Source organism: Echinops telfairi, unplaced genomic scaffold, assembly GCF_000313985.2.
Source record: "Echinops telfairi isolate 266 unplaced genomic scaffold, ASM31398v2 ScPeMD7_3509;HRSCAF=4178, whole genome shotgun sequence".
Lineage (NCBI taxonomy): Eukaryota > Metazoa > Chordata > Mammalia > Afrosoricida > Tenrecidae > Echinops > Echinops telfairi.
The window spans coordinates 9,218,134-9,234,650 of NW_022107407.1; the positions used below are offsets into that span (position 1 = coordinate 9,218,134).

Genomic DNA, 16,517 nt, shown 5'->3' on the forward strand with positions numbered 1-16,517 from the left:
ACGCAAGCCAGATTCAGAAGAGGAAATTGAATGAGGATTATCATTGCTGATTTTAGATTGATCTTGTTTGAAAGCAGAGAACACCACAAAGTTGTTTACCTGTGATTTACTAAATATAAAAATGCATTTGACTATGTAAATTGTTACAAATTTAGGTACAGTATGAGGAATTGCAATTCTAGAACACTTCATTACGCTCGGGCAAGACCTGTATACTAATCAAGAGAGATGCACTCAAACAGAACAAGATAGCATTGCATGATTTAAAATTAGAAAAAGGGTGCCAAGGTTGTATATTTTTACCGTATTTATTCAATTTGCACACTGAATTAATTATCTGAAAATCGGGTCTTATGAATAAGAATGAGGTCTCAGAATTAAAGGAAGATTCACTAACTTGCAACATGCAGATGACACAATCAAATCCTCATACTGGACCAATAAGTAACACTGATAAATTATATATTTATATATATATTGAAGTTGCTAAGGATTTCAAGGTCCATGTGAGTACCAGTCAAGAAATCAGAAGTGATATATTGAATTGGACCAATCAGTTGCAAGATGCCTCATTAAAATGCTTAAAAGCAACTGTCTCCTGGAAGACTGAAATGTCCCTGATCCCAGCACCAGTCACATGCCCCAACTATGGGCAGTGTGGACCTACAAAGGGATTTTGGGCTTCCACTGTCTTTCATAAACTTCTACAAAGCCGGTGTTCACAATTTAAACTCTGATGTCATTCCCTCTTTTAGATTTGGATTCTAGTATTTACAATTATTGGATCACACAGGCTGGTGTGCTTCTTTGATGTTTGTTTTTCCATTTTTTTTCTGTATATGAAATCCAGGATAAGTAATTCTACAGACACAGAAACTGGATGAATTATCCTTTGGGCATATGGCCCGAGAGGTTGAGGGAAAGCCGAACTAATAAAGATGAGTACAAGATTTTAAAACATATTCTAAAACTGATTGTGGTGATGATGATACAACTCTTTTTGATGTGATTGAAATATGGAGTTGTATGATATGTGAATTATATGCCAATAAAACTGTTGGGAAATAAAGTGAACCTGATCCAGATCATTTGTTCGGGTTTTGTGCCATTTTGGTTGGGTCTGAGTTGTTAGTTGCTTGAAAGTTAAAACCCAATAATCCCTATAATGAGATATCATCAAGGGGATGGCCTGATTCCAATATCAATAGATACCGTGGAAAAGCTTGCTTGCTTTTTGCTAGTTTTACATACTGCATCTGGCTCATCAACTGCAGGGTTTTTGGGCTTTCATACTGTTTGCTGGTCGTGGGAGTTATCAGCAGGCACTATCCTGACCTGTTGGCCTTGAATTCAATCACCTTTGCAGCCACAAGACTGCCACCAACCTGTTGATCTCAGGTTAATCAGATTTCACAGCTATATGACTCATGAGAAACCTCAAATCTGGCATATGATCCATAAACTTGGAACTTGGAACTTGCATGTTTCTACAAATGTGTGAGGCATGTTTAAATTTAAAACCTATAGATACATATTTGGACTTCACTGGTTTTGTTTTTTATAAAATCCAGGCTAACACTCCATGGTATTTTCAATCACCTCATATGTATATAAAGGCTGGACAATTATTACATAATACTAAAGAACAATTAATGTATCTGAATTATGGTGTTAGCAAAGAATAGTGAATTTACAAGTGACTACCAGAACAACACACACAAAAATTGTTCTTCGAAGAAGTACAGCTATAATACTCGTTAGAAGTCAGAATTACGAGACTTTCTTTCATTCATTGTGCAGTTTGTCAAGAGACCAGTCTGTAGAATGATATCATGTTTGATAAAACCTATCCATATATGTATGTGTGTCCTGATTATGATTCTCTAGAGAACTCTGTCTAACACAAATGGTACCAGGAGTGGTTCTAGAGAAACAAGATCAGAAATATGAGTTTTCTGAATTGGTTCTCCAGACTGATTAGGCCTAACAGTATTGAGAATGCTACCTCTACCCCTAAAAGCACAGATAAGTCTGACACTATTACTAGAGCGGGTGGTATTAATTAATACATGGTGTAAAGTGGCAAAGTTAATATCCACAATTTCACTACCTATTGATAAAGTGCTGGTGAGAGAAGAGGCTCTGGGTGATCTTGTGATTGATATTTTCCAGCAGTTTTGTGGGGATGAGAAGTATGGGGAAGTTAGTTGGCTGGTCATCCTTACAATAGAAAATATAATCAAGGAAAGGGATGATCTCAGAACCTCAGAAGCACAGCTCAGGTGCCAAATAACAGACCTAAAAGCTTATCTATGTGCTACAAAGGAGACCTTTCTCTCCTCTAGTAATAGAGCTGATATTGCCGAAAACCAAATCAAGTCTCATGATAGACGTTGCTGAATTACAGTGTCAGCTGACATGTAAGTCTAAAGCAGTGTCTGATATTAAAGTAAGGGGGGTAATTGGAAAAAAAACAAGACCCTGAAACATGGGATGAAAATATATGGACTGATGACCCAGAAGATGAGGATATTGAGCCACTAGAGACTAGTGAGCCACCCCAGTCAATAGATCCAGCCCTCCAAACTGAGGGGATTAATCCACTATCAGTAAAACAACTCACACTTGAGCAGACTAACCAAACTATGCATACTGAAATGCTCATGGGCCTGCATCTGGAATATTACCTGGGAGAGATGCATTACAAGATATTTCTGAGAGCCTCCAAAAAACACCCCACTCCTGGTACCAACTGTATTTGGCAGGGTTCTCTACAAAAGCAAAACCAGAATAGATAGACAGACAAGACAGACAGACAGACAGATAGATAGATAGATAGATAGATAGATAGATAGATAGATAGATGATAGATATGATTATACAGCAATAAGGAGTATAACAACCAATTAGTTCACACAGCAGTACAGAGGTCTCAGTTCAATTCACTTCACTTTCATAGAACAATTAAAATACAACTCATGTGCGGTCTGCTGATCCAAGGTCAAAAAAACAGACAGTGGAGTCTTACCTCAGGCAAGGCAGGCAGAGTCTGCCTGCAGGCAGCAAACAGCAGGGTGGATTAGCAATAGTGGGTAGCATGAGAGCTTAGAAAAGCAGACCCCAATGGGATCTCTAACTCAAGAGATACACTGTGACAGGATCCACCAGCCTCAAGCTCAAGCGATGTATGTGCCAGTAATGTAGCAAAGCAGGTCCAGAAGGAGCCTCAAGCTCTAATGACATGATCAACATGGCCCACAAGCAATGCAGCACGTGGTTGAGACAAAGAATTAGCTAAAGCCACAGCATGCTGTTCCGATATAGGAAGGAAGAGAAAGGGAGCGAGCCTTTGAAAACCATTAATATTTTGCCCTACATTTAAGCTGTGACGTGATTAAACTCCTCCCACATGTTCCTATTGGCCTAGTTGACACAATAAGTCTAACTATTACAATAATATAAGTTCATTAAAAAAAAAACAGACTTACTATCATTCAACAAAAATTTACAAATACAATATATTGCACCCCATAAAAATCTTCACCCTCACCACCACCTTATTGATATTTAACAATAACATTCTCCACCCAAATCCATGATTCACAATCTGTGGAGTTGTGAGCTTGAAAATGAATCTGAATATAGTCTCTTCTGCTTAAGCCTCTGTTATCTCTAGAATTTGAATGAATTAGCCTCTAATCAAGGTCTTGCCAAAAGGTTACACTTTCAACTATACTTACCACTTTCTTTTCCTTTAATCACACTCAAGAACTTGAACACACTTCCTATTCCACTATGTAGCATATTCTTAACTCTTATAATCCTTTGTTTTCTGAGAACACAAGATATTTTGATGTGAAAACTTAGAAGCAATTTTTTAAAAGTAATTGAACTTTAAAAATAAAAGATTACCTGTCCTGGATTCCCTGTGTTTCCAGTTCCTAGCTGTACTAGTGTACATCCTCTGGTCTAGCAGAATTTGTAAGGTAGAATTGGGACCATGATAGTGGGGCGGGGAGGCGGAGGGGAGGAAGCATTTAAGAACTAGAGGAAAGTCATATGTTTCATTGTTGCTACACTGCACTCTGACTGGCTCATCTCCCCGGGACCTTTTCAGAACCAGTGGTAAGAGTGACAATACTGGAGAGTGGAGGGAAAGTGGGGTAGAAAGGGGGAACGATTACAAGGATTTACATATAACCTTCTTTCTAGGGGATGGACAATTGAAAAGAGGGTGAAGGGAGGGAGACGTCTGACAGTGTAAGACATGACAAAATAACAATAATTTATAAATTATCAAGGGTTCATGAGGGAGAGGGGAGCAGGGAGGAAGGGGGGAAAATTAGGAGTTGATACCAAGGGCTTAAGCGGAGAGCAAATGTTTTGAGAATAATGAGGGCAATGAATGTACAAATGTGCTTGACACAATGGATGGATGTATGGATTTTGATAAGAGTTGTATAAGCCCCCAATAAAATGAGTTTAGCAAACAAACAAAAAAAGATTATGATCTTCAGTTATTAATATGTAGATATTTGGGGCAATTAAGGATATATTTAAGTGTGTTTTTCTCTAATTCATTTCCTTGTTCTATTTCTCTGCTTCCAACTGATAGTATAACTTAATTTTGGGGGTTATCTTGTATTTATTTTTCATAATTACTTTTATCTCACTGCTTGCATATCAAATATTATTCAGCTTTGATTGTAATTCAGCCTTATAAAATGTTTAGTTTATCTTCACAAAATTCATGCTATAGGAGATTTTTCTTCACTATATAACATCAATTTTTGATGCTACTGTGAGTCTGAGGGGAGAAATCTTATGCTGGAAACCCAAATAAAATTTATATGTAACGTTTTTTCCTGCTATTTTTAATTTATTTATTTTGTTTCTCTTTGCCCAATTTGTGAGGTGCTTGTGAAAGATATACTCAGCTATATCTGGGTTGAGAACTTATTAAGTAAACAGAGTTTTACTCAAAGTTGCTTACCAAGAAAGTGTTCTTGAAAGCCAAATCACAATATTATATTAAAATATTTTCAGAGATAAAATTGAATTGTTTATTTGAAGAACATTTTGAAAAATATTTTACTTTTTGAAATGATGAGACAACCCTTAATTCGTACCAAGTTTTAGACCTAATATAAATTTTAAGACAGTTTTCATTATAGTAATGAATTGTAAGAAGAAAGGATATAATTTCTTATATCCCCCAGTAACTTTTAAATTTATCAATATGCTAATCAAGGTAAATGCGTAATAAGAAACTGTCCATTAATCAATTACTTAGCTTTTTCTCAAATCATCTATTTTTTATTTTGTTTTTTATCTAGAGTGAAATTTGATTCAGAAAAACAAATTGTTATGCAATATATATATATTTGTTGTTATTAGGTGCCATAAACTCAGTTCTTCCTCATAGAAAACCAATGAAACACATGGTGACACACTGCCTTGTCCTTTGCCATGCTCACATTTTTGCTTATATTTGAGCCCATTGTTGAATACATTGTGTCCATAAATCTTGTCAAGGTTCTGCTTCTTTTCTGCTTCCCCTTTAGCAAATATGATGGATTGGGACTGGTGTACTCCAAAGTACATGAGAGAAGGCTTGCCAACCTCAGTTCTCAGGTGCATTCTGACTGTACTTTTTCCAAAAGAGATCTGTTTGTTCTTTTGATAGTCAATAGTATTTGGGATCTTCTTTGCCTGCACCATTACTCAAACACACCGAGTCTTCATTAGTCTTCCTTATTCAATGACCAGCTTTCATGTGCTAAGTAGACATTGAAAATACCAAGGCTTAGTAGGTTTAACTATCTTCTATTGAAATTTGAATGGGCCCTGATGCCATACATAGAGGGTTATATGTGGGCTGTTAGTAGCAAGGTTCAAAACCACAAGCAATAAATAGTTACAGCTTTGGAAACCCTGAGTGGTTATACTCGGTCCAGTCCTATAGGGTCACTCAGTGTCAAAATGGACTCAATGATAGTGATAAAAGCCAAATAAAACTTAAGGTAATTCAGTGAATATTCACTTACTTTACACTCCAAACGACTTTGACCCCAGTATCTCCTAGTTTGGTAAATGGCAACACCAGTTACTCGTTCCTTAGGCCAAACAACTCAGACTCATCTGACTCCTCTTTTTCTTAGCTCCACATTATCAAATCACTGAGGAATTACATAAACAAATTAACTAATCTATATCATTTTTATTTCCACCACCTGTACACCATTCTTGTTATTGTAGTTAGGTACCATCTTCAGGGACTGGTCTCTCCTGACAATATTACCAAAGTATATAAGTTATCCTTGCCTCTAATGAGGACTCTGGACGTACTTCTTCCATGACAGATATTTGTCTGTCATGGGACTTGCAATATTCTTCTACAGCATCACAATTCAAATGCATCGATTCTTCTTCGGTCTTCTGTGTTCAGTGTCCAAATTGCACCTTAGTTGGTCCAGGTGCACCTTAGACCTCAAAGCACATTCTTGCTTTTTGGAATATTCTCAAGAGGTCGTTTACAGCAAGTTTACCTAATGCAAATGTCTTCTGATCTCTTGACTACTGCTTCCATCAAGCATTGATTGTGGATCCAAGCAAAACAAAATCCGTGGCAAATCTTACCTTTTCTCCATTTATCATGATGTTATCCTGTTGGTCCAGTGGATTTTTTCCCTTTATTGTGAGTTGTAATCCATACTGAGTGCTACAATTTTTTATATTCATCAGCAAGTACTTTCTTACTTTCAGCAAGCAAGGTTGTGTCATCTGCAGATTGATGGTGGTTAAGAAGCTTTCCTCAGGACCAATCATGAGAGTAGCGATACCATGAGAGTAGGGAGAAGGTGAGGGGACAAGGAGAGGAAGGGAAACCAATCGCAATGATCAATCTACAACCCTCTCCTCCTCCCAGGAGGATGAACAGAGACATGGGTGAAGGGAGACAGTGGAGGGTGTAAAATATGAAAATAAAAATAATTTATAAATTATCAAGGGTTCAAAAGGATGGGAAGGGAAAAAGTATGAGCTGCTACCTAGGGCTCAAGTAGAAAGAAAATGTTTTGGAAATGTTAATAGCAACATATGTACAAATGTGCTTGCTACAATTGATGTATGGATTATTATAAGAGCTGTAAGAGTAGCCAATAAAATGATTTATGTTCAAAAAGAAATTTAATTAATTAATTAATAATAAAATTTAAAAAAGAAGTTTTCCTCCATTCCTGAGGCTTGCTAATTTAATCCAGCTTCTTGGATCATTTTCTCATCATGAGATTGAATAAAAGGATTGTAACCCTGATGTGCACTTGTCCTGACATTAAGCTATGCAGCACTTAATTGTTCTGTTTCTACAACTGCCTCCTGGTCTATGTACAAGTTCTGCATAAGCACAATGAAGTGATCTGGAATTCCCATTCTCTGCCAGGTGTTCCACAGTTCATTATTATCCATGTGGTGTATTCAGTTTGCATAGTGAATAGAACCAAGTAAACATCTTTCTGGTATTCTCTGCTTTCAACCCCAATCCATCTGACATCAGCAATGATGTCCCTTGTTGCAAGTCCTCTTCTGAATCCAGCCTGAGTATCAGGCAGCTCACTGTCAATGTACTCCTGCAACCTTTGTCAAACAACCTTCAGGAACATTTTACTTACACGTAATATTGTAATATCAATGATATTGTTCTTTAACTTGAGCATTTAGTTGGGTCACCTTTATATGGAATGGGCGCAAGTATGGAACTGTTTAAATCAGTTGGCCAAGTGTCAGAGGCCTGATTGTAGGGTCCCCGTGGGCTATATGATAGAGTTCACTGCTCTTAAGTCTATGCGCATCCGCCATTTGTAAGATTTCTTTCTAATTACAAACACAGGAGAATTCCAAGGACGGAGAGTCTCCTCAACATGGCCTTCTCTTAGCTGCTCTTGGACTAACTCATGCAAATCCTAAAATGTCTCTTTATTAAGGGGCCACTGTTCTATCCATATTGGATCATTTGACTTCAAAGATAGTTTAATGGGTTCAGGCCTTGCAATAGCTGTCCCTACAAAAAAAAAAAAGTTAAATATCCTAAGCCATGGTGGTCATTTTTAGGAGTGACCTCGATTGGAGAAAGAGGTCCTTGTTCATTTTTCCTGAAGCCACTTCCTTTATATCCTATATTCCTCATTATGTTCTGCCCTAGGGAATTCCGTGGAGGAATGTACAGTCCAGGCTCCCATTGCTGCAATCGACCTCTCTCCCATAAATTTATGGGAGTGTATGTGACTACGGGCTTAATGAAGCCAGATTCTCCTTCAGGCCCTGTACACTCTGAGATTTCACCGCTCGTACATTTATTCTTCCTATTGCCCGCATGTTACATCAGGAGCAGTTTAGTGGCCATGCCTTTTGCCATTGTTGATGATTCATGACAGTGCCATCAGCTCCTGAATCTACAAGTCCTTCAGTTATTAACTCCATCTAGGGGTGCTCTTGTTTTTCCATAATAGCATTTCCAAATACTCCATGACTTACGGACAAGTCTGACTCGACTCCTCCAGCACTCTTCCACAAATGGTGTTTGTTTTACCAATAGGAATGGAAGGAAGTAAAAGTAACTGGCCTATGCAATCTCCCTTTTTTACAACCCAGGGGAATTCAGATTTAATTACAGCTTTAATCTCCCCTTCATAACTTTGATCAATAATGTCAGTAACAACTTGAACACTTTGAGTATTTAGGCTAGATTTCCTTAATAAAAATCCTACTGTCCCATCCAGTAGGGGTCACCCAACACCGGTCTTATCACTTGCTGAAGGCCCTCCTGGACCCAGCTGAACCAGCTGAATACTGAGGCAAAGATGCATCCGCAAGTCGGCAACAGCGGATCGAGGTCAGCGTAGAGCTCTGGAAGGCCGAGAAGAACGAACATACCTTAAAGAGAAGGAACATCACTGATGCTTTCTTCAAGCCATCTTCGAAGGACGTGGTAGAGGGGACCAGGCCCAACCTGGATGAAATCGTCCATGGGATGAATAGCCCAGACCCGGTCCTATGTTTCTGGGCCACCCAGACGGCCAGGAACTGCTGTCCCAGGAGAGAAACCCACCCCTGAAGGTGATCGTGGAAGCGGGACTGGTCCTCCGGCTGGTGGATTTTTTGAAGTGTTTCCTTTACCCTCATCTAGAGTTCGAAGCAGCCCGGGCGCTAACCAACATTGCCTCAGCGTCCTCAGAGCTGACCCAGGCTGTCGTGGACGCAGGTGCCATCCAGGCCCTGATGGAGCTCCTGCCTTCCCCCAACGTGTCTGCGTGCGAACAGGCAGTGTGGACCCTGGGAAATATAGCAGGTGACAACACAGAGTTCAGAGACATAGTCACCTCAAGCAACATTATCCCACATCTACTAGCCCTGGCTTTTCATCACGTTTCTGCCAAACATCGTGTGGACCGTTTCCAATCTGTGCAGGAGCAAGGACCCATACCCTTGTGAAGAGGCAGTGAAGGAAATGATGCCCGCCCTCTTCAACATCCTGCAACAAGATGGCATCGAGGTTCTCTCGCCTGCTGGGCCTAGTCCTACCTCACCGATGGCTTCCAGGAGCGCATTGACCAAGTGGTTGCCACAGGAGTTCTACCCAGGATGGTGGAGCTCAGGAAAACCTCAGAACTCTGTATCATGACCCCGTCTCTCTGCACGGTGGGAAACATCACCACGGGAACAGATCCACAGACCCAGAGGCCATCGACTTGGGCATGCTGGATGTGCTGGTCCAGCTCCTGAGGCACCCAAAGTCCTCCATCCAGAAGGAGGCGGCCTGGACCCTGAGCAACGTGGCTGCAGGGAACTGCCAGCTCCTTGAGCAGCTGATCAATCATGGCATACTGCCCATCTTGGTGTCTTTGCTGAGAAATGGAGAGTTTAAAGTCCAAAAAGAGGCTTTGTGGGTGGGTAGTGGCTAACTTCACGATGGGGAGCACCATAGATCAGTTGGCCATGCTCATCCAATCTGGAGTCCTGAAGCCCCTGATGAGTCTGCTCATTTGCCATGACCACAAGACCGTTATCATCATCCTTCAGACCATCTTCCATATTCTCCAGTCTGCAGTGAAATCTCGCCATTTGGAAAAGCTCCGTCTCATGCTGGGACAACTGGGCACCATTGAGAAAATCGAGGCGTTACAACTTCATAAGAACCATCAGATTGGACAGACTGCGTTCAACATCATCGAGAACCTTCTCACGGAGGAAGAAGATGAGTGTGAGCTCCTAAACCTTGAAGACAGCATGCACTTCAAGCCTGAAACCCTATCCCCTCCAAATCCCACAATTTTCAAGCCAGCACGCAAACCCTAAATAGGAGTGCTCCTTGCTTCAGAAGCGGAACTCCTTGCACTTAGCATGCCCCAGGTAGAAACCTTTTTAAGCTTTACATAAAGGTTTTTTTTTGACTCTTCAGTGAAAAACAAACAAGCAGACAAACAAAGACCTGGTTTGTTAACTCTAGGTCTGTGTTCCCTCTGGTGGCAGGACTGCGTGATAACACTGAGTGAGGCTTAGGCATTGTGTTTTGAGTAGGCCTGAAACTGCACCCTCCAGACCCCATTGGGTGGCTATGCTGACTAGTGGAGCCCCTTTGCTACTAATTTTTGAGCGTCACTGGCTCACCCAGTGGTTTCCTTTTTTGCATTGGGGTTGGGGACAAAGTCTGGGTTCTCTATAACCTGGCCCCAGCCACTCCTGGCAGCTAGGCTGGATGATGGGCGTAGCCAACATTCTCTTTGAAAATACCCAACTTTCCAACAGTGGAAACATTTTCCTTTAGGTTTGGTATAATTGGCCATAGAAGCAGCCAAAAGGTCTGCTTCATATGTCTCAGACCCAACTCCTAAACATCTTAATACAGTCTAAAACTGTGCACTGTTCCTTGTAGGGATATATTTCAGTTTGGCAATCATGGTTAGCCAAATCTGCAGCAGGCTTTCTGCTTTGTCTTACATTACTGACATTCTTATGGCCTGCTTCCTGCAAACAATACACAAATTCCACATAGGGCTCATCATTAGGCTGTGGGATTGAAGTGTAACTTGGCCGCTTCTCTCCTGATGGTATTGTTTTTTTCCCAAGCTCACAAATATCACATGCATGTGAAAGTCCCTGCTCAGTCATCTGTAACTGGGCTTCAACATGACAAAATCACCACGTCCTACACTGATTTACCCCTAGAGGCACACCTTGCTCTACATTTCCGAGCGCCAGCATCTCAGTAACTTCAGCCCAAGTTAGGCATTGTAAGTAATCCAATGGAGAACGGCAAGCTTTAGTTAAGGATTTTCAGTCAGCCAGTAGAAGGTACTTGGCCTCCACCATAGACTTGATCATAATAATTACAAAAAGAGAGTCTACTTCATAGTTTGTGAATGCCTGTTTCATGTCTTTTAATAGCTTGAAAGGGAAGGCATTGTAATGCCATTCCTCAAATAATTGTTGGTTGTCAGGCAGTCTTTCAACCCCAAAGACAGAGAAAGCTAGCCTGATTTCTAGATCTCTTTCCCCTGGAAAGCAAAGGCATTTTGCAGCTTTGTTTAAGAGCCAATATCTTATCTTTTGAACAATCTTCCTCTAATGCCTTATCACCCTTGGGCTCCCAAGAGGTTCAGTCCTCCAGAGGGGCAGAGACTTTTGCCATTTTCCCACTTCAGTTTTGAAGTGGAACCTGCTTTTCCAGTTTTCTCTAAAGCTTCCTCCTCTAGTGCATAGTCATGTAAAGATATTTTAGTCTGCTTTTTAAAGTTTGGAAAGCTCATACAAGACTTTTCCCTACACTGCTGCTGCTCTTTATTTTCTTCCTCTGTCTGCCAAGGTTCTAAAATAATGTTAGCTCATGTCCACAAAGAACAGGTCTCTACAGGGATGATCGCCCCTTCCCTGTGAGCTTTCCTTGTTTTTAGTGACCTTTTCCCACGTGCATAGATCTGACGTTCCTTCAGTGAACCATGGATTGTGTTTTATTACCGCCTGTGGAAAACCTTGCATCTTTCCATTACTGCTATACCCTGTTGTTTCTTGAGCTGAATGCCAGCAGTTTTAGACTTCCTTTCAATTTGCCCAATAATCCTGTTTAAATTTCATTAATCCCCCAGCTGAATTCTCACTTCAAAGTAATTCCCCAATCTTACCTAACCTAGGGGGGGTCACACAGCTCTTGTGTGGGGGTTCAGTTCTCCCCAGGGAGCTGTCCTTCAAGTCCCTGTTCCAGGTGCCACTTGTTGGATCTTGCCCCACAACTGAACAGGTCCTTAGGAGTAGTGTGTCTGATTGAGGAATATAAGATAAGCAGACCAATGAGGCACAGGGGCTCATCACAGTATCAGAATCAAGAAAGCAAATATATTTTTTAATGGGTTTAGATAATCAGGAGGCTTGCAAGCCTCCAGCAGACATATATGTAATATAATGGGCAGGTAATCAAGAGAGTCAGTGGCTTAACCTTGTATGTCCCTGAGCTCTCCCCAGGGGAAAAATCTATGATTAGTACCCAGAGGGAGACCTCAGAAGGGAGTGGGCTGCACTTTGTGTGGGCCAGGCAAGATAATCTGATTGCTCTTAAAGATAGGTAGCCTCTGGGTACATAGTGAGCAGCCAGGTACCAGTATGAGACATCTTTTATGGGAGCACCTATATGGAGGGTGGGAGGGTTTTTCAGTCTGGGGAAAGAGTATTTGACATAATCTCTACTTCAGAACAGTGAGGACATTTCTCTAACTGGAGCTGATCTTTCAGGCTTTGTGGTTATGAGTGCAGAGGTTAGGTCCTCAGTATTCCATAGCCAAATAGTTGTCTTCCAAACTTCCTGGCCTAGATGAGTGGGTGTTCCCAGTGTACCATCAGCTTGGTGAAACATTCCATCAATTTCTAGAGCCTCGTTTTTGACTAACAGAGTGCTGCTGGTGGAGTACTTATGTGTTGATCTGCTAACTGCAAGGTCAGCAGTTCAAAACCATTAGCCTCTCCAGGGGAGAAAATGTTACGCTTTCTACTCCTGTAAAGAGGTACAGTGTCAGAAATCCACAGGAGCAGTTCTACCCTGTCCTACAGGGTTGCCATAACTTGGAGTCAACTCGATGGCAGCGAGTTAGGTTTGGCATTTTGTCTTGACTAATAGTCTCAGTGAACCTTCAACTTCTTCCTTTAAGACCACTGGTTCTAGCTCAATGTTACCTCCTGAAATGGACTAGATTTTTGTTTTGTTCTTTGTTCAGTGCATCCTTGCATTCTTTCCATCTTCTTTTGATGCTTCCTCCATCATTCAATATTTTGCCCATAGAATCTTGCAATATTGTACTGTGAGACTTGAATTTTTCCTTGAGTTTTTTCAGTTTAAGATATGCTGAGCATGTTCTTCACTTTTGTTTGGTTTTCTGACTCTAGGATTAAGTGCATTTCATTATAATATTTGGCTTTGCCTTCTCAAGGTGCCCTTTGAAGTTTTCTATTCAGCTCTCTGACTTCATCATTTCTTCCATGGTCCCATGCATGTTCTCCTCTCATTTGTTGTTGTTAATTGTTGCATACTTCATTCTGTTGTTGCTACTGTTTGTAAAGAACATTTTGACTCATGGCAACTGCATGTGTGCAGAGTTTAACTACAACATAAAGTTTTTAAAGCTTCCAGAAATAGAGGAACAACTCCATTTTCCATGTCATCTCTAAGTAGATTCTAGTTCCCAAAATTTGAGCAAAAATTGAGTGCTTAACAAACAGATTACTTCCTTTCATCCGGGTCACTGAAGTATCCTTCCCACTAGATCCTCAGCAATTACAATTATTAACAATAAATAAACATTATTATTTTGCTTCAAATATTCTGACACCTCCTCCTTTGTATATTTGAATTCATAATTCTTAATATTGACCTATAGTCCACTATAGTGGTCCCTGATGCTATATGATTTCACATTTTTTCACTATTTCTCTGTCATTAAAATATTATGATAAAAAAGACATCTTTAAAAGGGATTCCCTCAAAAGAGCAACAAAAACCCACTCCCTCAAACCCTTAAGTATTGATTGTCACAGTGTCCCTTTGAAAATGGAGTAAAGGGGTAAGAATGAGTAGTAGAATCTTGTTTAAAGAGAAGTTAAATCTACAAAGTCTCTTCTCATACCACATAGGTAGGGCATATTTACCTAATTCCTCACCTAGCAAAAGTTTATGATGAGAAGGATAAAACAGAGTGTTTTATACTAGGAAACATGAGTTTCAGATGAGGTTGAGAGCATCTTACAGCAAGGGAAATTAATTTGGACTTACAAATAAAAATATTTTCTGATTTGAAAGACACACTGAGAACTTAGTACAATTAATTTAATAACTAACAAAGACATCATTTTGAACTATCACAACACTAGAGAACTCCAGAGTAAGAAAAATAAATCAGAATGTTTCCATTTGTTAAACAGTTTTGCTGAAAGCTAGATTACAATAGACACTTTTTACAGAATTTGGGAAAATATAATTTTTAGCCTAAAATACTTTTTTTTTCTTTTTTAAAATCATTTAATTGGGGGCACATACAATTCTTATCACAATCCATACATCCATTCATTTGGTCAAGCACATTTGTACATTTGTTGCCATCATCATTCTCAAAACATTTTCTTTCTACTTGAGCCCTTGGTATCAGCTCCTCATTTTTCCCCTCCCACCCTGGCCCCCCTCCTTCATGAACACTTGATCATTTATAAATTATTATTTTGTCATGTCTTACACTGTACTATGTCTCCCTTAACCTACTTTCCTGTTGTCCATCCCCCAGGGAGGGGGTTATATGCAGATCATTGTGATCGGTTCCCCCTTTCTCCCCTACCTTCCCCTTACCCTTATGGTATCTCTACTCTCATCACTGGTCCTGAGGGGTTTATCTTTCCTGGATTCCCTGTTTCCAGTTCTTATCTGTATCAGTGCACACCCTCTGATCTAGCCAGATTTGTAAGGCAGAATTGGGATAATGATAGCGGGGGAGGAAGCATTAAATAACTAGAGATATGTTGTATGTTTCATCATTGCTATACTGCACCCTGACAGGCTCATCTCCTCTCCACAATCTTTCTGTAAGGGGATGTCCAGGTGCCTACCGGTGGGCTTTGGGTTCCCACTCCACACTCCCTAATTCACAATGATGATTTTTTTTATCCCATCAACACCTCATGATCACACAGGTTGGTGTGTTTCTTTCATGTGGGTTTTGTTGCTTCTCAGCTAGTTGGCTGCTTGTTTATCTTCAAGCCTTTATGACCACAGATACTGTATCTTTTGATAGGCAGACACCACCAACTTTCTTCACCACATTTGCTTATGCACCTGCTTTGTCTTCAGCGATCCTGTCGGGAAGATGAGCATCATGGAATGCCAGGTTAATGGAACAAGGTGTTCTTGCATTGAGGGAGTACATGAGTAGAGGCCCAATGTCCATCTGCTACCTTAATACTAAACTTATAAGTATATGCACATAGATCTATTTACCCATCGTTATATATAAATATATTTACATGTGTGCATCCCTGTATTTAGACCTCTATAAATGCCCTTTGCCTCCTAATTATTTCCTCTATTTCCTTTTACTTTCCTCTTGTCCCACTATCATGCTCAGCCTTCATTTGGGTTTCAGTAATTCCTCTTGGTTACATTGCCCTCGATCAAGCCCTACCAGGCCTCCTACACCCTCCTAACCACCGATTTTGGCTCACTTGTTGCTCCTTGTCCCTGGATTTGTTAACACTACTTCCTTTCCCCCACCTCTCTTTCTCCCATGTCCCCCCGGAACCATCTATCCCATTGTTTTCTCCTCCACATGGTTAATCCTGCCTATCTTATCTATATAGACCTGCAGAGATAATAATATGCACAGAAAACAAAGCAATAAAAGAAAACAACAACAAACAACCAATGACCAAAAAAAAAAAAAGCCTGTAAATTGTTCAAGGTCTGTTTGTTGACCTTGAGGAGTGTTTTCCAGTCGAATCTGATGGGGTGCCATGCCCTGGCCTCCAAGTCTATTTTTGGTATTCCCTCAGGACTCACTTGCTCTGCTCTCCTTGCTGTTCTTGTGCTTTGTCTTGGTGTGGTGGGGTCAGATTGGCCACAATTCCCACACTGTTTCTCCAGTGTTGTCCCCTGTCCCCTGGGTCAGTGAGGGATGTCAGGTCTTGGAGTGGGGCCGGCCGTATGGTCCTCTCTCTGTGTAGGCTGCTCTGAGTAAGGATATCACCAACATTTTAAATAAAATTTAGTATAAAGTAATTTTCAGAAATTAGTCTCTCAGAACTGTATTTAATAATGTGTTCACCCAAAGTTAGGGAATAACCAAGGGAAAAGTTCCGAGGCTGAAGAAATGTTAGGTCCAATAGAAAAGGCTTTCTGCTTTTATAATCAATGGGAGAATTAGTGTTTTCTCAGTGAAGGATTACATTAGGAACTTTCCTATCCATATAATACAAAGTGCGCTTTGGTGCCCAGA

At 40.4% G+C, this 16,517-nt stretch overlaps 1 pseudogene; it reads left to right on the forward strand.

Annotated features, from left to right (window-relative positions):
- The first annotated feature begins 7,739 nt into the window (after positions 1-7,739).
- Positions 7,740-10,353, forward strand: LOC101653796 (annotated as a pseudogene).
- Positions 10,354-16,517: the final 6,164 nt, after the last annotated feature.